The 25,238-nt window shown below is 39.4% G+C and overlaps 1 pseudogene; it reads left to right on the plus strand.

Annotated features, from left to right (window-relative positions):
• The first annotated feature begins 2,181 nt into the window (after positions 1–2,181).
• LOC147644834 (uncharacterized) lies at positions 2,182–8,527 on the plus strand (annotated as a pseudogene).
• Positions 8,528–25,238: the final 16,711 nt, after the last annotated feature.

Raw genomic sequence — 25,238 nt, forward strand, 5'->3', positions numbered from 1 at the left:
ACTTTTTTGCAATTAACAGGAGCCAGGTCCTGCACAGCTGCGATTTGAACTGGAGTTTGTTTTCCTGGTGCAGTTAATATTTATTTCTTTTTGGACAAGTTACGTCATGCAGACCAAATTTCTCCGCGCTTCTGGTCAATTCCTTTTTAAGGATGTCCAAATAAAACTCCTTCGTCATTATATCATTAAAAATCCGCAGCTCACCAACTCCTTTGGATGATATGCACCCCCCTTATCATCACAGAAAACTTGCCAACTTTGAATGTTGGTATGATATTCTTCGGCTGGACACCTGTGTTTGGTTTCCTCCAAACTTTATTGGGTCATCCATGAGTGTATAGTATTATTTTAGTCTCGTCACAAAAAAAAACTTCATCCCCATACTCAGGAGGCTGGTTAACGTGGCCGATAGAGAAATTAAACCGCCATTCAATATTTATAGCTGAAAGCATTGGTTTCTTCCTGGCAATGTGTGAGGAGTATTTGTGGAGATTCAGGACTTTCCTCACAGTCTCATGGCAACCTGTTTTTCTGCAATAATTTTTTAAGTCCAAAGCCAACTTTCTGAGGGTTGTTGGCGGGTTTTTATCAATTTGTTTCGAAATTTTATAATGGTCGCGTTTGGAGAGCTTTTGGTAATCTGCCTGTAGAATTGTACAGGTCAAGTCTATTTTTGTTTTTAGACCGTTTAATTATTTTATACATTGTTCCTAACTTAATATCAAAAATTTCGGAATGTTCCGACGCCGATTACCCTTTATAATGGTTAAAGTAAACCAATTCTATGTTATTATCGTCAATACGTTTGCCGGGCATGATTTAAATTCTGGACTCGATCAAACACGAACTTTTTCCAACGAAATCTTTCAAGAATATAAAAGTAAAGACCACTAAGAAGTGGCAAGCGTTAATTTTCCTCAGAATTAGCTTTGCGTTGCTTAATTCTAGGAACCTCTTCAACTCCTGTTTGCATTTTGCAAAGAATTAATTGACAGCATACGAATTGCAATGTTTTTGTTATTGCTATTTTTTACTATGTTTTAAGATAAAATATTTAAGTTTTGTTTTTTATATTTATAGATTAAAGTTATCCTAATAATATTATAAAAGAAAATTTTTAAAAATTCTTGTATTTGTCAATAAATTTTCAGTTTAAACCCAAAATTGTGAGGGATTTTTCGTTTTGCAAAGAATTACTTGACAAACTGTATATTTCGGCGAATGAATATACCATTCGTATACCAGCGTATGCAGAATGCTAGTTCCTGGAAAGTTTGTCTTACGCGGAACTTTGGCATTCTTGGTTCTATTCTATGATTGGTCCTCTTAGTTCGTTGTGGCGCGTCACAGCTGCGCTGTTAGTTCCCTTTTTCACAGGAATCGTTATAGCGAGGCTGCAGCGTCGCGTCGCTGTCGCCGTGTGTGGTTCGAAGGCAGTTCTTAGGCAGAACGATCGGGCAGTCTTCAGCGATCGTCAGCCAGGAAAGTCGAAACTCACTCCGCTCGAAAATGGAACGCGACCATGAATCGACATCAGAAGTGGGATCGGGTCCTCAACCTAATGCATTAGTTGGACCATGGCGTGTCATCATCGAATATTATTATATTATTAATTATATTGAAATTTTGTTTTATGTAATAGGCGATGATCACATGCAAAACAATATCGTTATTGGACGTGAAATACTAAAACAGGGTTTTGATATTGCCATTTCATTAGACAAATTTACGATTTCAAGAGCCAAAGTAATTAATTTGTGAGCTAGCTGATATTGATACAGAACTTGACAGAGAAAATAAAATAAAACTAAATTCATTTTTGGCAAAGTACTCAAATTGTTTTCTCAAAGGAAATCCATGCACTAAAGTTAAAATAGGTGAAATGAAAATTAGATTGATCGATCCTAGTAAAACTGTTCAGAGAAGGCCATACCGATTAAGTCCATGCGAGCGATTTAGTTCGAGGCAAAATTGAGGAGCTGTTGAGGTGTAATAATAAGGCCAAGCTGTTCACCTTATGCAAGCCCTATACTGTTAGTTAAAAAGAAAAATGGTTCGGACAGACTCTGCGTTGACTATAGAGAGCTAAATTCAAACACAGTGGCTGATAAATATCCGCTGCCACTTATATATGATCAAATAAATAGACTTCGAGGAGTTAATTATTTTACGTGTCTAGATATGACCAGTGGATACTACCAAATTCCTATGGATGCTGATTCTACAGAGTACACAGCGTTTGTGACGCTAGATGGTCAGTATGAATTTGTGTCTATGCCATTCGGGCTTAGAAATGCGCCTTCTGTTTTTCAACAATTAGTAATCCAGGCGCTAGGGGATTTTGTCGAATTCTTATGTTATCGTGTATATGGATGATATTATGACAACTACCACAACATTAGAGGAAGCTTTTGAAAGATTGGAGATTGTTTTAAATGTTCTGACAGAGGCTGGATTTTCGTTTAATATTACAAAGTGTTCCTTCCTGAAAACATCGGTGCAATATTTAGGCTTAAGTGTCAGTGCTGGAGAATTCGTCCAAACCCTCAGAAAATTGTAGCGTTAACAGCCCTTATGCCTCCACAATCTGTAACATCACTTAGACAATTTATTGAATTAGCATCGTATTTCCGGCAGTTTATTAGGGGTTTTCGCAGTTAATGAAACCGTTATATTTCTTAACTTCTGAGAAAAATAAATTTAATTGGAAAGCAGAACATGAGCAGATACGGAAGAAGGTTATTTCTATACTTACTGATGAGCCAGCTCTTGTTATTTTTGACCCAAATTATCCAATTGAACTGCATACAGATGCAAATTGCAGTGGCTACGATGCAATTTTATTACACAGAATTAATAACAAACCCCAGGAAATAGAATATTTTAGCAAAACAACTTCACCTGCAGAGTCAAGATATAACTCGTATGAGTTAGAAACCTTAGCGGTCGTAAACTCCATTAAACATTTTCGACATTATTTGTTGGACAGGAACTTTACAGTTTTTACCGACTGTAACTCATTGAAGGCGTCAAGAAATAAGCAAGATTTGACTCCTAGAGCACAGCGATGGTGGGCCTTTTTGCAGTCATTTACAGGGAAAAGAATGGCACATGTTGACTTTTTGTCGAGAAACCCTATCGCACCTTTGCTGTAAAAGTAGTTGAAGAGAAGAGAGTTAACTTGGCTGAAATTTCAAGTAATTGGCTAATTGCTGAACAACGTCGAGACTCAGATATAGCGGAAATAGTAAACAAATTAAAAGACTTTTCTCTTGCTGAAGATATTGCGAAAACTTATGAACTAAGGGCAGAAATTCTCCACCGAAAAATTCAGAGAAATGGCAGAACTCGTTGTTTACCGGTGGTGCCGCGTGCTTTTAGATGGTCCGTCATAAACGAAGTCCATGAGTCAATTATGCTTTTAGGTTTCGAAAAGACACTTGATAAAGTTTACGATTTTTATTTGCTTGATAATATATCAAAATACATTAAGAAATTTGTAGAGAATTGCATCACTTGCAAAATGTCGAAATCACGTTCAAGAAAAATTCAAGCTGAACTGCATCCAATCCCAAAAGTAAATATTACTTGGCATACTATCCACATCGACATAACAGGGAAATTAAGTGGCAAAAGTGACCAGAAGGAGTATATTATTGTTCAAGTTGACGCGTTTACCAAGTATGTCTATCGTAGTCATACTCTTAAACTAGACAGCGACAGTTGCATAGAAGCTGTAAAGTCCGCTGTTTCGTTTGGAGTACCAAACCGAATAATAGCCGACCAGGGAAGGTGTTTTACAGGAGCAAAGTTTAGTCAATTTTGTTCTGATCAGAAAATAAATTTGCATTTGATTGCCACCGGTGCTAGTCGAGCTAATGGCCAAGTGGAACGAACAATAAGCGCGTTGAAAAATATGTTAACGGCGACTGAAACGGGAATACAGTCTTGGCAGGATGTGCTAGGAGAGGTGCAGTTAGCAATTAATTGTACAACTAACCGAGTGACCAAGTCCTTTAGAAATGTTATTGGGAAAAGTATCAAGGCCGTTAGGATTACTTCCACCTTGTGACATAGAAAACGAAGTTAACCTGTCAAACGTGAGAGCGCAAGCTGAAAAGAATGTTGTATCTACAGCAGTGTATGATAAAGAACGGTTTGATAAAAGTAAGGCGAAAGTACGTAGACACAATGTTGGAGATTTTGTTTTACAAAAAAACGAGAAAAAGCATCAAACCAAGTTGAATACAAAATTCAAGGGGCCTTTCGAAATAACAGAGGTATTAGAGGGTGACAGGTACGTTTTAAAGTCATTAACCAGTAAACGAACTTATAAGTATGCGCATGAAGATTTAAGAAAGTTACCAGAAGGGGAAGTACCCGAAGAGCTGAATGTGTTTGATGACTATAATAATGAAAATAATGAGAATATTGAGAATGTTGAAAATGTTGAAGTAATTGATGAAAGAGAAGTGCCCCAATAAGGGTGGCAAAGATATATTGTACTGCTGGCCAAAGGAAATGGCAGAGTACTTGGATGGTGTAATGTAAGCACAAAAATGAAATGTTTGAAAAGAGAATGTAAAGAGACAGTATCGTGGCCTGAGTGGACGATAATGAGATAATGTAATATTAATGTAAGCACAAGTGCAAAATAAGCTGATGTTTGTTTTGATCATGGCGTGTGGTGCATTAAATATTTGGAATATTGAATTGAGTTAAAGAATTGGATTAAAGAAAAAGAAAAGAAGAAGTCTGTATGTGTGAACATGAAACATAATTTTTGAAGACCTGAAGTATTAAAGAAACCCAAACAGAATGGTAATGTTTATCCTAAAGTTTGTTTTAAGAAAGTTTGATACTATTTTGATAAGTTGACATTAGTTTAGAAAAGTAAATAGGATTACTCGAAATATTTGTTTAAATTAATGAAAAGGGGGCAAAAGAGAAACGTTCAGTTACTTATACACGAGGTCGTGTTAGAGTCAGTATGGCCGTGTCGGCGAATGGATATACCATTCGTATACCAGCGTATGCAGAATGCTAGTTCCTGGAAAGTTTGTCTTACGCGGAACTTTGGCATTCTTGGTTCTATTCTATGATTGGTCCTCTTAGTTCGTTGTGGCGCGACACAGCTGCGCTGTTAGTTCCCTTTTTCACAGGAATCGTTATAGCGAGGCGGCAGCGTCGCGTCGCTGTCGCCGTGTGTGGTTCGAAGGCAGTTCTTAGGCAGAACGATCGGGCAGTCTTCAGCGATCGTCAGCCAGGAAAGTCGAAACTCACTCCGCTCGAAAATGGAACGCGACCATGAATCGACATATACTTTACTTATGTATAATGTAAAACGGCTGCTCTGCCGCTGCGCCGGCAGCTAGCAAGCCTTAGTCTAAGATTCAATAAAACAATTAATAAAAGACAAGCCGAACCAATCGGTTCATAAAAACAAATCCGGAGTGAAACTTATTTCAAAAGAAGGAACACCTTTCTATTCGCGGCTCAGTGGCCAATATCCAAAACTGTATTCGGCACTTTGAACACTCGCGAATACTTTTTCGAAGTTTTGTCGCCAGTCGCCAAATATAGGAGTCACTACACTTCAGCAGCCAAAAATGGAATGCTGGAAGATGACGCCGGAAAAGTGGCGGTAACCCAATGTGAAAGTGGGGAAACGGGGAGACCGTTGACAAATGCCTCTGTTGCTCTCTCACCCGATCTTCCGTGCCCTATCCGACCTACGCTTGCTGCACTGGCAAAGCCGCCTTTCGACATACGATCGACCAACAGATGGCGCTAATAAAAAGTATCTTATACCGAGCAAGTGCTACAAAGATAGGACAGTTCCTTTACCCATTTTGATCCTTAGTTTATAAACAATTATTCAATTAATCAGCACAAAAAATGTCACAACTGTACGCCAAAAATTACGCGAGATAACTAAATTTGAATTTACAGGCGCTAATCTGATGACGCAAAATTAAATTCATATTTTTGGTATACATTTTCTTTTCAAATGAATAAAATAAAAAATTGTTATACTTGTCATTATGTACCTTATCTTATTTTGAAGAATATTATTAAAAGTATCGTCAAAAAATGTTTTATGGCTTTAGCCTTGATAGCTTGGATAATATTGGGCATTACCCGAGAATGTTCAGGGGGTGCTAATCTGATGACGCGCAGTGTATGTACATACATACATAGATATTGACATATGTATGTAAGCATAATCAAAACAAAACAAAAAGTGACACGAGCAAATCACTTGCATAGACAACAACAACATACCCTGTAGTACCTGTCATCAGTAATTCCTCAACAGTCAAGGGGGTGCTGTTGATGATTCATCGATGACAGGTTATATAAACTGTTGATGAATTTAACATGGGCTGTTACCAATTCAACGATGATTCATCAACAATTCATCGATCATTCATCAACAATTCATCGATGATTCATCAACAAAATGCCTTTTGGGAAATATATTGTCAGACAAAAAAAAATTAAATTAAAATAAGTGGTAATTATAGTTAGATAACTGAAATAATTTGTCCCCCAATGCAAGCGCTAGCCGCTAAGTATTGCTGTGACGTCATAAGCAAGTGAGTCGCCGCTTCGGCCCACTGGCTGTGGCCGTCCGAAACCTATGAAAAAGACTGCGAACAGAAATTTGCACACGCATACAAACGTGCGAGCGCTTGTACACATATACACATATACACAGAAACGAGAGCACAGCGCAAAGAAACGCACCCCTGCTCATCCTTACACAGCCGATCTGCCACTGAAAAGTGAATTCTTGTTGTGCTCGGTTTCGAACGACTGCTTCGAACTCGAAAAAGCCGAAGGCACTCTGGGGTTCTAGACATATTGTTCGGGTGCTCTGGGGTTCCAGTCTCAGCCGTTTTTGTGATAGTATTTTTTGGTACTGTTTGATTCCTCTATGTATTTCGTGCTTAGTGATAGAACTTACAAACGCCCATATATGGAAAAAAAACTTGCCCCTTATGCAATACTGCCACAATAGACATACAATACATATTAATCGACTGCACTGCACTTTCCCAACACAACCACATCCTTCACCTTACAAACACAACAACAGAAAATTCTATGAAAATCCTCTCATTCCTCCACAAAGCCAACCGTACCTGTAAAATCTAGCCTTTAAGCCCATCATATAACATTAAAACTGTACATACTTAATCGAGCGGTATGGTAGGCAAAAATCCTCCAGCTGAACCCTCCTCGAGAGAGCCGGCTGGGCAATAGCCGTTCAAACGAGGGGAAGAAGGCTAAAGCGGAGTATAAAGCTGCCCTTCTAATCCAAAGCCTTCTCAGGACAAAAGCTGCCGTATCCGAAAAAGAGAAGGTAAAGCTCAACTGGGAAAAGGATCGAAGAGAGCAGGCTGCACTTCGCTAAGCTTCCTAATATGGCATCAACTCCAACAAGTTGGAGGAGATGCTTGCCACCAAACGGCAACGCTCCGCCGAGAGCGCCATAAAGGACACTCTGGCGAGGAAGCGGCAACGCGTGCCCAAGGAAGCACGATAAACCAAAAGGAAGAAAAAATCGCGAAGGCCAGTGAGGTGACCAAACGACACTAGATCGTGGCACTCATTGACAGGAGCGATGAGAAGATGACCGAGGCGCGGTGGAAGACAGTGCATGCTCGGCTCGTTGAGTCATTGGTTACACGGATGGAGGAAGACCCTTTAGGGCCCATGCCCACATTCGACGGTGCCGGGTGGCTAAATGGGGTCAAAATCTAAAAGTGTATGGATGACCCGACGATAAAGTGGCTGACGCAAACGGTCGGCCAAATGGAAGCGTTTTGGGACGAGGCCAAGCTGGAGGTGGTGGACTGGGAACTAGTCCCATCCATCCCAAAAGCGAAGGTACTCTTCCCCATTGCTATACAAGGGGACCGAGCGCTTAAGCTGGTGCAGCGTCAGAATCTCGACATTCCAACCGCAGACTGGAAGGTACTGCACATCACGAACCCGTTACCCAAAGAGGGGGGGCCAATGCGCAGTCCCCCAGGTTAATAAGGAGGCAGAGGACATCCTGTATCCCAGATACGGGAAGATGGCGTGGGGCATGGGTAGCGTATACCTGCGCCTCAAAAAACACCATCCCGGGGATAAGGATGACCACACCCTGAAGGCAGGCGAGGTGGAGAAAGGCCTAGGTCTGGAAACCATTGTCGACGCCTCCCAGGAACTGATGCTGGATGAGTCCGAAGAGGAGGAGTATAGTTGAGCCCGATACCCATGTCCCTAAGGGTGCTGCAGCTCAATCTCCATAAAAGCAAGGTCGCGTCGGCGGAACTCCTAATTGCAATGGAGCAAGGGTCCGCCGATATAGCTCTAGTCCAAGAGTCATGGACTGCCTCGGTCAATGCCGTCGCCGGACTAAAAACCCCCAAACCGTACTACACACCAGCGGTAAGCAAAAACAGAACCGCCATTCTTGTACGGAAGGGTCTTCAAGCTAACCTTATGTCTCATTACAGCTCGGACGACCTGACTGTGGTTTTGCTAGAAAGCAAGTAGAAGTGCCTACTGGTAGCTTCCTGTTACATTGCACAAGATAGGCCAGCTCCACCGAAAGAACTCAGGAGTCTGGTAGAATCCGAAGAACCAGCAACTGATCGTGGTTGCTGACGGCAATGCGCACCACCGCGAATAGGGAAGCCCCGACATAAACGACAGAGGTGAGTCACTTTTAGACTACATTCTCTCTACTAATTTAGATATAGCAAACGTGGGGGAGGAATACACCTTTGTAGGCCCCACCTCGTCCAACGTGCTAGATATAACACTCGTAGCAGGACAAAGTGCAATGGTATCAGATTGGAAGGTCCTGGAGAGACCATCCTTTTCAGACCACAGGTACATACAGTTCCAATGCGAATTCGATCACTCTCCAAAACAAACTCTCTTTAGAAACCCCCGGAACACTAACTAACTAAAATAATCTCTCGTAGAAAAGTCCTTAGAGACCCTTTTAAAGGAATTACTGGATACATATAACGCATCATGCCGGATTTCAAAAAGCGCGAAATGGACCAGACCACCCCGGTGGAACAAGGACCTCTCGCTCCAATGCGATAACTTCAGAGAATTCTTCACACTCGCCAAGTAGGCATATGATGATATAATCAACTAGGAATACAAGAAGGAAATAAGCAGGGCACAAAGAAGCTCTTGGAGAGTCTTTAGCTCGAACATAGAGACGGCCCGAGAAACGGCTAGACTACGGAAGTTGCTTTCAAAGCAACCCACCATACAGACTCAGCTCAAACGCGACAACGGGCAGTGGGCTGAGGGCAGCGAAGAGGCCCTAACAGCACTAATGCACACGCACTTCCCAGGTTCCACAGAGGTCACCGATGCTAACAAGCACCAGGTACTAGCAACCAGGGAAGAGCATTTCCCAAACGATCTCATATCCTCTAGAAGAGTTCACTGGGCTATAGACTCCTTTGCAGGGATAAAAGTGCCAGGATATATGGAATATTTCTAGCCATGCTACAGGCGACCAAAGAAGTCATCATCCATGGCTATACGCAATATACACAGCTTGTCTTATTACGGGCTGTATCAGTAGATGGGATTCCTAACAACCGGGACAGCTTTGATCTTTTTATCGCTAATAAGGGTCATTAATTAGATAATTTAGGGTTATCTGACACCTGTCACCCCTTAAAAGGGTTGGGCAATACAAATTAATTACTCACAGATTGACTGATGTGAGGACACGTGAGAAACGTGTGTGGAAGCGCTACCGCCACGAAGACGAAGCCAATACGGCTACGATATCGAAATGCGTTCAATCCACGTTCAATCATCTTCCCACGACCGAATCACACCCCAAAAAGGGATGGAGGGTGAAAAGGTCACATGACACATGTCCACTCACACCAGTTCAAGAAGTCTGTGCACACCTGGGATCACACAAGGCATTGAATAGGGAGGGTTGAAAAGGTCACCGTCAGCCCGTCTCCAATCAAAACACTACCAATGAAGTGAACAGGCATTAACCCCATTGCACCCCTTTATTTATATAAGAAGTCATCTAATTGATTCATTTATCCCACCCCACTAATTTCCCTGTTATGGTTGCAACCTCCAACGCCATTAATGAAAACTCAGGTCTTCAACTTTGAAAAGACTACATTGACATAAGGGTGGAGTGGTGTGGGAAAAGATTCACTCATGAACCCATTTCGCTGATAAAAGTGTCTGACCCAGAAAACTGACCCAAAAGTGAGGAAACACACAAAAAAAAAATGATCTCTTTTACTTTAGCGCAAATCAAATCTTGAAAAAGCATGAGCACAATTTAGTTGTCCACTTGACCGTACTCTCACAAAAGCGGTGGGGTGATCTCTAAAAGGGGTCGCACATAACCCACCACCCAAGATAAAAATGTATTTTTCATAGCCTTTGATTTATTTAAACAAAATTTAACAAGAAAGGAATCTAACTTCGGCACGCCGAAGCTTATATATCCTTGCAGATAGAACTTCGATGACTAGGAATCCATACAATATAAATTATATATATTTATGTTAAAAAACAATGAAGTAATACCTGCTTTTATTCCATTCACATATACATATTATATTTGCAGTTTAACATTCAAAGGTTTTCATTTTTCCTCTACAACAAACGATCGCTTGTATGGCACCTATATGATATATTCGGCCGTTTTTCATGAAATTTGACACTAAATTTAAGACTAATATAAAATGGCTATACCTCATTTGATAAAAATCAGCTGAAAACTGAAAAACTTATAAATTTAATTGTATTAATTTCTCGATCGTTCCTATGGGAGCTATATGATATAGTAGTCCGACTTTCATAAAATTTTACACAAAATTGTGGAGTATAATAATATGGCTATATCTCAAATTTGATCAAATTCTGTTGAAAACTGAAAATGTTTTAATATTTTTTTTTGTAAAAATTATCCGATCATTCTTATGGCAGCTATATGATATTACATAGTCGTCCGATCTGGCCCGTTCCGACATATATACGAGTATAGAAGGCTTACTACAAAGTCTCATTCAGATAGCTTCAAAACTCAGAGACTAGTTTTCGCAGAAACGGACAGACGGACAGACGGACTTGGCTAGATCGACTCGGCTGTTGATCCTGATCAAGAATATATATACTGCCTCCTTCACTGCGTTGCAAACTTCTGGCTGAAATTATAATACCCTGCAAGGGTATAAAAAAAAAATTGAAAAAGTGTACGTGGAAAATGTTTAAAATGTTTTATATATAAAAATGCTCTGTTAGTGTCTACATCCTTCATAGACTTGAAAAGTTCTGAACCGTTTAAGCCCAAATTTTTACACAACATGCGTTGAGGTTCCAGCTCGGTTATTGTCTACTTTTGATATTGATAGCTTATCTGCATTTGCGAATATATCAATTTTTTTCGCGTTTCCCCATGCCCCTTTTGCTGCGCCCTTTACAGGCAGCCAGCTGAATCAAAGCATTTCCTGTCAAACATTAAAAACATTGAAAGAAGAAATTGGAGATACAAATTTTATTTTTTTGTTCAGGTTCAGTAAGAAACAAAGTCATGCCACCCAAGAAGTCGAGTTTGGGACAACTCTGACTGCCTTCTTCACCTTATGCCAGGAAGATGCTTTTGCCATAACCTTGATGTATTCAGAAGTGCCCTCTTAACCACAATATGCCACAGAGAAACGTGGCAGGGTACAGCTAGTGTTTTATAAAAACAAAAAATGTAAACCATTTCAAAATTTACAAGTGAATGTGAAACATTTATAAAGCAAAACATTTAAAATATAAACAATCAACGTAAAAAGCAAATCATTAACGAAAGCAACAGCAACTTCACTACCACCATCAAAAACAGCATCATCATGAATCCCTCCAACACCAACGCCATCAAAGCCAACAACGCAATCAACTCCATCAATAGTATCTACTGTGAATACTGTTGAGAATATCAACTTGTGGGTGTGGAATGCAAAACACCACATTAGTACAGAAGCCCATAAGTTTTTCAACCCGACCTGTGGTTGGAAGCATAAAGCAGATTTTGGATGGGTTCAAGGGACGAATCCTCCAATATATGTTTATGAATGAGGGGGCTGAAGTCAGAAATCCAAATGAATTCCTTAGTGACGCAGCCCTCGCATTGATCCCTTATATTGAACGGGTGATGACTTCCCCTTTGTTCGAAAATCAATTTTGAATTGTTTGAAAAATATATACTAGTAAAAGAGCATGATACTCGCGTGGAAACGAAGTCATTTTAAAGTAAAATGACGTCAATTACATCAGCATCCAATTTGATGGCATACTTCAATTTCTATAAAGAGGAAATTAAAGCAAAAATGAGTGAGTTCCATCACTAAAACTTAGTTTTACTGGTTTAAGTTTTCCAGTGGTGTTAAATGACGTTAAAATTTTCACATCGCAAAGTTTATGCATTAGCATAATGTGTTTGTATTTAATGAAGACTCAAATAAAGTGATTGGACCGCTTTATTCTGACGCAGTGGAAAAGGAGTTCCACATAAACTTAATATTTGTGGATGGACCAACTGCAAACATACCAGGACATTACTTCAGGATAAAAAATATGTCAAAGTTAGTACAACAACAAAAAATACAATAAATTAATTAAAAATAAAAACAAAATTAAAAATGTTATAAAATATTTTAAGTCAAATATAAAAATTTATATTTTAATTAAATTTTTGATTTTATTTTATAGACTACTCTCATCTCAAATGAGAAAGCAGAGGATAATGCGCTTCTTCTGCAACAAATGCTTAAGGGGTTACATATAGTTAGAGGGCTAAAAAAAGTGAAGTTTTCAGAGTGTTTTCTGAAAAAACTTTTTAACATATTGATCCCATAACTTAAACACAAATTAAAGTATTTTTTAACTGTATTTTAAGAGTTAGAACTGGTAAAAATATTTATTTGGAAAAGAGTTACACCTGATCTCCGGGAGCTCCTCTTAAAAAAGACGTTTTGCGGTGACCACTATATTTCGGAACTGGATCATCCGAAATTAAAAAAAAAACACATTTCGTTACAGTAATGTCAAATCTAGTAATTAATCGAAGGAATAAGCAAAATATTTTTTTTTACAAAATGCCAGTTTCGCCAAAAAAAAAAAAAGATTTTTCGCTAAAATTTCCTTCTTAAATTGTTAAAAAAAAATTAAATATTTATTGGAAAGAACAAATCTTCGATTATTTTCTAGAAAATATATTTAAGAAGGTTGTTTTAAAGTTTGAGACTAATCGGGCTAGCCGTTTTCGAGAAATGTTGGTCACCGACTTTAAAACACCATTTTGAGAAAAACACGTTTAAAGTTTGGAATGCACTTTACATAGGAGCAATTTACATAGAGCACTCTGAAATGCCTTTTCAAATTGACTTATAACTCAGGAAATATTCACGAATATATCAGTAAGTAAGAAATCACAAATTATAAATAAGCATTTTCCTGATTCATTTGCATACTATATAAAGTGTGCATTTGATCTAGCTCAGATACACAAATAACCCTCGAATTGCTTACTGATATCAATATGATCAGATATATACAGTGTGGAATTCGAGGGGGTTAAGTACAAACTAGTCATAGATATATTAAGGCAAACCATAAGTACCTTAAAGATTTTAATTCTTCAAAAGAATCAGAATACTTAATGTATGTGGATGCAAATAATTTGTATGGCTGGGCCATGTCTTAAGCCTTACCCTATAGTGAGTTTAAATGACTTGAAAGGGAGGATGTAAATACATTTAATGTTAAAAACATTAGTGATGATAGTGAGTTTGGTTAAATTCTAGAGGTTGACTTAGAATCTCCATACTCACTACATGAATTAAAACAAGAAAGGAAGCTAATTTCGGCACGCCGAAGCTTATATATCCTTGCAGATAGAACTTCGATGACTAGGAATCCATACAATATAAATTATATATATTTGTGTTAAAAAACAATGAAGTAATACCTGCTTTCATTTCATTCACCTATACATATTATAATTGCAGTTTTACAGTCACAAATTTGCATTTTTGCTCCAACATCTAACGATCGTTTGTATGGCACCTATATGATATAGTCGTCCGATTTTCATGAAATTGACACAAAATTTAAGACTGATATAAAATGGCTATACCTCAAATTTGATTAAAATCTGTTGAAAACTGAAAATGTAATATTTTTTAATTGTATTATTTTCTCGATCGTTCCTATGGGAGCTATATGATATAGTAGTCCGATTTTCATAAAATTTTACAAAAAATTGTAGAACAATTTGAAACGACTATATCTAAAATTTGATCAAATTCTGTTGAAAACTAAAAATTTTATAATTTTTTTTTTTTTAATTTTCCTATCATTTCAATGGCAGCTATATGATATAGTCGTTCGATCCGGCCCGTTCCGACATATATACGAGTGAGAGTATATAGAAGGCTAACTACAAAGTTTCATTCAGTTCCAAAACTGAGAGACTAGTTTGCGTAGAAACGGACAGACGGACAGAAGGACAGAAGGACAGACGGACATGGCTAGATCGACTCGGCTGTTGATCCTGATCAAGAATATATATACTTTATATGGTCGGAAGTGCCTCCTTCACTGCGTTGCAAATTTCTGACTGAAATTATAATACCCTGCAAGGGTATAAAAATACATTCAATCATCCAATTCAAATAAAAGCCTTGGTTGAAAAAATATATTGACATCAATACAGAGCATAGGACCAGGGCGAAAAATACCTTTGAGAAAGACTTTTTAAGCTTTTAAACAATAGTATTTACGGTAAATACCTTGAAAATAATGAAAAGCGAGTTGATGTCCGCTTAATTACGGAATGGGAAGCTGCAAGAGACTTTATAAGCCGTTCAAATTTTCATAGCGCATAAAAATTTACAGACAAACTGTATGCAATTAAGTTGAAGAAGCTACGATATGTTTGTGAAAACCCGCTATACTTAGATTTCGTAGTTTTAGAACTTTCAAAATGGAAAATGTACGTTTTTCATTATTCGAATATGAAACCCAAATTTGTTAATGCACTGAAACTAAATTATATGGATACTGATTAATTTATTTATTCAATAAAAACAAATGATTTGTATGCAGATATTAGGGATGATGTTGAGTTCAAATTTGATACCTCTGAGTATTCAGATGAATTGGCTAGGCAGTACACTTTTGTACAGTGTACAAGTGTACAAGAAGCGCTTAGGTTCCTTTAAGAATGAATTGAATGGAAGGTCGATGACTGAGTTTGTATGCATACACATCTGAAGGTGTAGGTAGTCAACCTCAAAAGTATGTAAAGAAAAACAAAGGTATTAAACATAGTTGTTTAGAAAAAATAACATTTGAGGGTTGCAAAAACTGTTTATATAGAGGACAGCAAGAATGTGATACGATGCACATGTTTAGGTCTAGAGGACATGAAATATGCACTATTAAAATTTCGAAAATTACATTAGATAATAAAGATGATAAGAGGGTTATATGTGATGATGGAGTTTCAACTTTAGCAATAGGGCACTATAAAACTATTGAAAATGAAATTATGAGTAGTATGACTATTTTGGATGATGTATAAAATACTTAAGTGATAACTTTAAATTAATTCCAACAAGAAAGGAAGCTAACTTCGGCACGCCGAAGTTTATATACCCTTGCAGATAGAACTTCTATGAATAGGAATCCATACCATATAAATTATATATATATGTGTTTAAAAACAATAAAGTAATACCTGCTTTAATTTCATTCACCTATACATATTATATTTGCAGCTTTATATTCACAGATTTGTACTTTGTACTATTATTGTATTGTATTATTGTATTATGTACTATGGGAGCTTTATGATATAGTAGTCCGATTTTCATAAAATTTTACACAAAATTGAACAGTTTGATAAAATGGCTATATTTTAAATTTGATCCAATTCTATTGAAAACTTAAAATGTTAAAATTTTTTTTGTAAAAATGTTCCGATCATTCCCATGGCAGCTATATGATATAGTCGTCCGATCCGACCGGTTCCGACATATATACGAGTGGGAGTATATAGAAGGCTAACTACAAAGTTTCATTCAGATAGTTTCAAAACTGAGAGACTAGTTTGCGTAGAAACGGACAGACGGACAGACGGACATGGCTAGATCGACTCGGCTGTTGATCCTGATCAAGAATATATATATATTATATGGTCGGAAGTGCCTCCTTCACTGCGTTGCAAACTTCTGACTGAAATTATAATACCTTGCAAGGGTATACAAATAAAAGAAAAAAATCGAATTTCCCCATGTGTTTTATAAATTATGAAATTTCAGATTGATCAATCCAACTGTCATCAGCTTTTGGAAATTTGAGCCAGCGGACAAGAGCTTTATTTTCCTTTCTTTTCAACACTTTTTCAGCTAGGTATTCATTAGGAAAACGGTGTTTTTTTAGTTCTTCTTTATAAAATCCAGCCTTAATAGGAATGCCCTTTAAATCTTCCAGTAAGTATGTTGTGGGATAAGTATTTTGTATTTTCACAATTCTAAAGATTTCTGTGCTTCAGCTTGAAGTATATAACTTTTCAAATACTCATTTATATATACTAATTCGGACATTTTCACCCATTTTAAGTTTGTTACCTGTAAATTTTTTAATGTTATATATTGTACACTGTTTCCAAGATATGTTGTTCATTCGCAGTGTTCACATTAATGGGAGCCATTTTAATTGTTCTGTGTGGTTTATTATTAAACAGAAATTAGTTGTTTATACATATCAATCCATTAAAACTAAATTCTCTCCACATGAGTTCTTTTAATTTCCTATTAAATCGTTCAACAATTGAAGCTTTATAAACTGTGAGTTAAAGAACTCTTTTCCATCATTTGTTTGAAGATTGTTAGGTACTCTACCATCTGTTTTAAATTCTTTTTCCATTGCCTCACTTACTTCTTTTCCAGTTTTTGATTTAATTAATGTTTTTTTCAAGTCCCATAATACTTTGGTTTTGGTGGTGTTTTACTTCACAAATTTTTTTTTAGAGCATTTTGGCTTTTTGTTAATTGACTTAAAATATTTTTATTCATTGTGTTAAATTTGCTAATGATATGTAGTTGTTAAGTAAAATGGATATTACTCCATTGCATGTGAAAAATGTACTGATAAATAAACCTTGATACAATTAATTATATATCATATAGCTGATATAATATATAATAATTTATACAATTTTTTAATTTTATTTATTTATTTATTTTTTATTTTTCATAATTAATTGAAATAATTTTTCCCCATTTCCCAATACCCAAATTAAAATTTTTTTAAATTTTAGTTTTTAAATTTAATTCATTTATTTATTTCCTTTGTTTTACATTTATAATTGGAAATCGATATTTCCATCGTCCAATTTTATTAGGTAAAATCTTTTAACACTAACAAATTCTAAGATGCAATCATCAGTTACATTATACCTCTCTGGGAGGTAAACGTAATTTTTTTCTAGCTCCAACTTAACGTTGGAGCCAAATTTCCCTTTCGACCTTACAGCCGAAAGGATCTCAAACCTTTTATTTATGGGTAGACTATTACAATTTTTCTTACTCTTAATTTTGCATGCATTAAATGCAAGCATAAGAGGGGCCTCCTCTATGTCCCTCAATAGATCATCCAAATCCTGTTGGGTCAAACCAATAGGTAAATTGGATAAGGAGTTGATTCTGCTGGTATTGTTGGTGGTGGTGGAGGACATCTTCATGTTGTTGTTGTTGCTGGTGCTGGGGTTCATAATGCTGCTGAGGTGGTGGCTGCTGGAACTGATGCTGGTAGCTGGTACTGGTGCTGTTGTTGGGGCTGGTGATGGTACTGACTGCTGGTCACTGAATAATAATTTCATCCAGGAACTGACTGAATTTATACCCAGGACAGCATTTCTTCTCCCAATACTTTTTGTTCCATGTAGTGTGGGATGGAAAAAAAAAAAAAGATCACCCAACGGTTGTGAGTGAAGGGTAATAAAAAACGTTTCGCGACGTTAAAGCATCATTAGCGAAACGAAAAGGCGTCTAGCAAGAATTTTAGACATAAGTGTTCGTAGTTAACAGTCCCAAATTTTTGGAATCGTTAATAATTATACGTGAGATTTTTACCTCAATATAGAACTAATTCTTTTGGTTGTTTTAAATTTCCAAATCTATCGAAATAATATGAATCTAATCCCTTCTTAAAATACGCCACCAATGCGTTCCATTTGATGAAGAGTCTGCTAAATTAATTATTCCACACTCAAGACGATGTGGGAATTTGGGTAACTCGTCTTTCATATAGACTCCTCGAAAGTGCGGGATAATTTTAAAGCCAAATCTCTTAAATCATGCCGACCGGCGCCATCCCACCTTCGGCTCCTCAGATGTGGTTAGAGGGCACCGGGTCATCAAGTGCGACGACGGGTTCTCCCGAAGCTTCCTGGCGGAGTGTGTGGCTAAGATTAGCGACACATGGGCTGGCCTTAAGATTAGGCTAGTCCACGCCAGGGAGATCCCAAAGAGACCCAGAGCTCGCATCTGGTTACCAAAGAGCCAAACTTACCATGCAAGGGTGATTGCCTGTCTGAAGGCCCAGAACCCAGATATCCATACAAAGGACTGGACCATCCTCAGAGCAGAGCAGGAAATGAAGGCGAGCCAGCCTTTCCTCCTGCTGATTAATCAGCGCTGTCTGCCCCAGCTGGAGGCGAATGACCACAAGGTCCGGTACGGCATCAGGAAGGCCAAGATTAAGGTCTTCTTGGCCGAGCCGTATGGGATACTGGAGGAGGTCGATGAAACCAACAAACTGTTGGACGACATGGTCATCGACGACAACTCCCCCTACCCCAACTAACATCGATCTCGAAAATCTTGCAGTTTTGCCTTAAACTCAGCTCGCACGCTTCAGCTAATCTCACGATCCTTCTAAGGGAGAGGGATATAGACATCGGTATGGTACAGGAGTCTTGGACCAGGGACGGGAAAGTTGCTGGACCAAGGATGCACACCACTGTGCATAAACTCGATCGTGAGCATGTATAGCAATTAAGAACCGATTTAATGCTTTTCTCTGTCCCAATCCCAGTACAACTGACTTAGCTGTGGCCAGATTCGTGGCAGCGGATGGGAGCGAGCCCCGAGCCGGCCCCGCCTTAGCCAGGAGTCAAGCAGTTGGTACTCGGGTGCGATGCGAATGCGAGGCAAACACTCTGGGGGAGTTCAGAAATCAACGAAAGAGGTAAGTCACTCTTTGATAGTATTATATATAGAAACGTTACGGAATGAAACAAAGGCATTACGCCAAACTTAATCTTTCCAAGCACGGAAAATTTTCAAGGTTGGGAGGAGGTGTTAGATCTCACCTTGCAAATCTAATACGGTTAATACAAAGTTGAGAACTGGAGCGTATCGACAACACACTCTTTCTCAGACTACATGTACATTTTCGTTGACCTATCCGCACCGGTAAGCCAGAAGAAAGCCCCATAAAACGGACTGGAACAAATTCAGCGAAATTGTTCAATCTAAATTAAACGGCAGGAGGATCAAGACTATATCCACTGCAAAGGCACTCGACAAAGAGGCTGAGGACCTAGCAAATATTCTGAACAACGCCTTCAAAGAGACTTGTAAGCTAACATTCTCGAAGAAGCAATACCCACCGTGGTGGACAAAGGAATTAAGCGAGCTCAGGAAGAGCGCGAGAAAGTCCTTTAACCACAGCTATGTAACCCGGGATTGGTGAACATACAAAGAGGCACAAAAAATGTACAAGAAGGCAGTATACAAGGCCAAGAAAGAGTCCTGGCAAAACTACTGCGAGTCACTAGAAGGCATAAAGGACACGGCGAGAGTAAGCAAAATCCTCGCCAAAGGGCACATAAGCCCTACCCTGATCAACAGAGCAGATGGCTCTGCTGCGACGACAATTGAGGAGTCACTAGAGCTACTAGTTGACACCCACTTCCCAGGAAGCCTAAGAGTGAGCTCGGAACCCGAGGAGGGAACGAGCTCTCAAATGGATACACCTACGAAAGACATCATTACCACTGAGCGAATTCAGTGGGCAATAGATTCTTTCGATAAGTATAAAAGCCCGGGCCCAGACGGCTTAATACCGCCAATGCTACAATCAGCTAAGGAGAGTATTTGCAAATGGCTAAAAGCCATTTACGAAGCTTGTTTAAGACTGACGCACGTCCCACTGCTGTGGAGAGAGGCTAAAGTCATTTTTATACCGAAACCGGGCAGAAGGGGGCACATCCTAGCAAAGGATTATAGACCGATAAGTCTCACCTCCTTCACCCTGAAGACACTAGAGAGACTCCTGGACGTCCACATCCGAGAGTCTCTAGAAGGACATCAACTCTCGGATGCACAGCATGCGTATCGCTGAGGGAAATCTACGGAAACAGCGCTACACATAGTTGTACATCATGTCGAGAAGACATTACAACACAAGCAATACACAATGGCAGCCTTCCTAGACATCGAAGGCGCGTTCAATTACGTGAGCCCCGACTCTATTCTGGGCTCCCTCAACTTGCTAGGTATTGAGAGAGGCATCAGAGAGTGGATCGGAGTCATGCTTAGGAGCAGGACGATCACAGCCGAACTGAGTGGCACTCACCTCACGCGGACTGTGAAGAGAGGCACACCTCAGGGCGGGGTACTATCGCCCCTACTCTGGCTCACAAATATGAATGCCATATTGACAGATCTCAATACGGGTGGAGTCAAAGCAGTTGCATACGCGGACGACGTAGTACTGCTAGTATCAGGACCATACCCTGACGTTATTAGCGAAATAATGACGGGTGCGCTAGGTCGCTTAAATAAATGGGCAAAATCCTGCGGACTAGGTATCAACCCCACTAAAACGGAACTTATGCTCTTCACACGAAGAACTAAGATACCTCCTTTCAACATGCCCAGTATTAGCGGCATGGAGCTAAAACTATCGGAGCGAGCGAAGTATCTAGGAGTTATCCTGGATAAAAAGCTCTCATGGAAAGATTACATTGCAGAAAGAGTAAGGAAAGCAAGCATTGCATTCTACTCCTGCAGGAAAATGTTTGGGAACAAATGGGGACTGCACCCAAAGATAATTCTATGACTCTACACTGCAGTGGTACGGCCAATTCTAACATACGGAGCCCTAGTATGGTGGCCGGCACTAACTAGGGCTTACAACAGAACGAAGCTGACACGGATGCAACGGGCAGCGAGTGCGGGGGCAGTAGGTGCAATGCGCTCATGCCCCGCGGCTGCCCTCAATGCTATTTTGAATATAATGCCGATAGCACTGTAAGTGAAGGACATTGCAGCACAATGAGACTGAAGGCAAGCAACTACTGGAGGGAATACGGCGCCGGGCATCGCAAGATTCTTTTAAGGAACGGATTTGAGCTTCGGGAACGCATTCTCGACCTCATATCTGTAGCGTTTTTTTTAGTATTTTTTTGGGGGAAAAAATACCGAATCAATTTAAGTCAAACAAAACAAATTGGCTTGAATTAATTGTTTGGCTCGAATTAATTTCTGGCTAAAATTTTATCCTAGACAGGAACAAATATCGATAAATATATGCATTTAGTTGGTGTTACTAGGCTAAGCATAGATCAGTATGGCCAGAGCTAAAAGTTATCGATGCTTAGCTTAAGAATATACCAGATCTGCAGTGAACATCGATAACTTGAGAGTTGTCATCGGCAATCGCCACGTATGACCGTCTCTAAAAAAACATGTGATCGAGCTTCGCTTCCGGCGGCCATTCCTTTTTCACCAAGTCGGCAGCTGAAACAGAAGTTTGTTCCTGTTACTAAATAAAGTGGAAAATATAGTTCAAAAGTGCGAAATATTAAATTGGGTGTTTGCATCCAGCGAGCTATAGTGTCGCCTATTTGCGGGAGCCGCAATTCAGTGCATAAAAGTGAGTGTGTTTGCGTCTGCATTGGTGTTAATAAATTTAACCCCCAAATTCCTGCAGCTCGCAAAGGAGGCTTTCGGCCGGCACCACCGAAGCTCGAACGGCAGTTGCTGCCGTTGCTGCTGCCGCTCAAGTTGCGCAGCCAGCCTTTTCTTAACGATTCGTGGAGAACCCGGAAGGAAACTCCCGTGATATGGCTTATTGGCACATATGTAGGTGGGTTTCTAACCTCGAGCGCGCACAGTGCGACCCGGCTAATAATCTCTATCTTTTATAGTAAGTGCCCGCGGGTGTACGCTCACATATAGCGTCCCGTAGGTCAGAAGCTGGGAATTTTTGGGAAGCTAAAGATTCAAAGATCTGAGTCCTAAGAGAAGCTAAGGACCCGAAGACCTAAGCCCTAAGGAGAGCAAAGCGGAGAGACAGAGAAGCCTTTAAACTTCTCCGTTACCACGAACGTGGCTTGAGGGGCACCCTGTGATGGTGTTCTCCTAGAAGGGGCTCCCGAGCCCCACGAGATGGCAGACTAGGATTCCTGCGCTGCTGCCCCTCCGAAGCAAATATCCGTCAGCAGCGTAGCTACTGCACGAAGCAACTTTATCTGATCCGGGAGCGTCTCTGATCATGCCGAATGGTTTTGCTTGATTTTTGTTTGTCGATTTTGCGAGACTTTACACTTGGCCTGCGAGCCATATCTGCCTTAACCTAACTTTTGTTCTTTTGCTTGGCAAGATAGAGCCCAACCTCGTGTTGTCTGCTGAGTTCGGATATAACCTGAAATTTTGTGAGATCAGAACTTATACAACCTGAATCAGAAATGAGGTTATGAATTGATTGGAATTTAATTGCGATTTAAAATGAAATTCTTCAAGTATGGAGCTTTAAGAATTAGGAGTAATGAATTTTCGAGTTTGAATTTAATTAATAATAGATACAAGAAGTACTCGTTTTGAATAATGTTTGAGATCTCGGTGTAGACTAAATGCGCAAATAATGAATAGGCTTAAATCATTAATAAGCAAAGGCAGCTTGTTGTCAAAGATTGTTTTCAGCTTAATCACGTCGGAGATATCGATCTTCATCGTTGGATTTGCCTGAGTGAGTCACAAAAGATGGTTCTTTTAATTTTGCCTCATTGCCTCATTTGCAAACCTATTCTTTGCGAGCTATTTTCTCAAAAGAAGAACCGGTTGATAGAAATAATTCTTAAAAGTCAAAAATCAAATATATATATATATATATATATATATATATATATATTATATTACAATTCTTATCATCATATCTTTGCATACACATCTACCACTATACTATAATGTTAAACCACTTAAATTTTAAGGATATTTAGAAAACATAAGATAAAAACATGAATACCTAAAAACTAAACAACAGAACTCGGCTGATGCTTCCGTTATTGTAGGGTGTCGAAGGGGTCACCGGAGAGATACTCCTAGGACGGTGATCATGGCAGGGCGGGCTAAATGCGACCACAATACCACCAGTGGCGTCGCTTTCTTTCCGAATTTCTCACCGTTTTCTAATTCTTCGACTTCTTTCTCGAATTTGTTTATCCTTTTTTCCGGTTTAATAATGTGTAGTCAGTGGAAGGAACTGTGCGCGCGACGGTCTTTCAAGCTGAGTTACTAGTCGTAAAGGAAGCAGCCGAACTTTCTTTAAGGCGGGACCTCAGGGACACCAAGGTACGGTGTACTCGGTTAGCCAAGCGGCTATAAAGTCACTAGCTGCCGTGAAAACAAACTCACAGCTAGTGTCAGAATGCAAGCAGGCTCCTAATAGACTTGCTAATAAAAATGAGGTACAAGTGTTCTGGGTACCGGGACACAACGAGATCCCAGGGAACGAAAAGGCAGACGAACTAGCCTGTGCAGGCTTGGCAGGGCTAAGCACGGACATCGAATAACCGAACTCCCTAAACGCGATCCAGACAAGAATATATGACCGCTTCAAATAGATAGCCAACAAGGAATGGTAAAGAAAGAGCGAGCACAGAAGGTCAGAAGAATGTTGGCCGAGGTACGAAAGCGAACCAGGGAACTGCTATCCAACAGCAAACGGGATATCAGCAGGAGCATGGCAGCCACCACAGGACATTGGGCGATCGGATCGCATGTAATGAACATAGGACTGCCACATAAAATAATTTATAGAAGTTGCAAGCAACCTACAGATCAAGAGACACCGAAACATCTGCTCTGCTTCTGCCCAGCGCTAAATCATATCAGACTCCGCTACTCTCTGCTACCAGATGGAGTAACTGGGAAGCATGGGAAAGCTAAAGGTATCGGCAATTCAAGGTTTCTTTACTGAATCTGGTTGGTACTGATAGTGATCAGGACCACTAAGAACAAACAGAGGGAGTGGAACAAAAAAGGAGCCTAGCTCTAATCGGAGGCTCTAGTATCGGGCCTCACTACTGCCACCTACCTAGCTACCTACAACATGACCAACGGGAACAAAAGAGCAGACGAACTTATCCGAGCAGACTCTCCGGGACTGAACACTGAGAGGCGGCCAAAGAAAAGTCGTTAAAGAAGAGTGAGGAGGTCAAAGAGAACCCAGGAGGTCAAAGAAATATTGGCCGAGCTTCGTCAAAAATAAAATAAGAGAACTGTTATCCAACAGCAATATAGTTTACCTGTTGTTATTCAACGGGTTCACGACGATCTACACAGGATATTGGGTGATTAGATCGAGCGCAATGAAAATGGAACTGCCACATAATCCAATCTGTAGAAGCTGCAAGAAAACTACGAAGCAAGAGACGCCAGGGCGTATAATCTGCTTCTGGCCAGCGCTAAGCCACATTAAATATAATAAAAGTTTTATGGTTTCAGCGTTCCTAGGCTTCCTTAGTGACTCAGGATGGTACTGAAAGTGATCTTGACCAAAATGAAACAACAGAGGGAGTGGATGAAATAGGAGGTCAGCTCTAACTGGAGGCTTTAAAATTGGGCACTTGTAGTTTATTCTTATTTATTAAAGATAAAATGTTGTTGAAAATTCTTTAGTAATTGATTATATAAGACATACAGGGTGCGCCAGCTCGAGCTTCGGTATAGAATGAATAGCTTTGACGTTTGTGAAGCGATTGGCTTGTGTAGCTACTTTTTGGAAAAATAAATTCAGTACAATTTGAACCATGAACGTATCGCAGTGGTGACTTCGTTTATCGAAAATGGAAATGGAATCGAAAGTATACATAAGCAAGCCCA

Source organism: Drosophila serrata, unplaced genomic scaffold (genome assembly GCF_035046125.1).
Source record: "Drosophila serrata isolate PLE 108 unplaced genomic scaffold, ASM3504612v1 contig_85, whole genome shotgun sequence".
NCBI lineage: Eukaryota > Metazoa > Arthropoda > Insecta > Diptera > Drosophilidae > Drosophila > Drosophila serrata.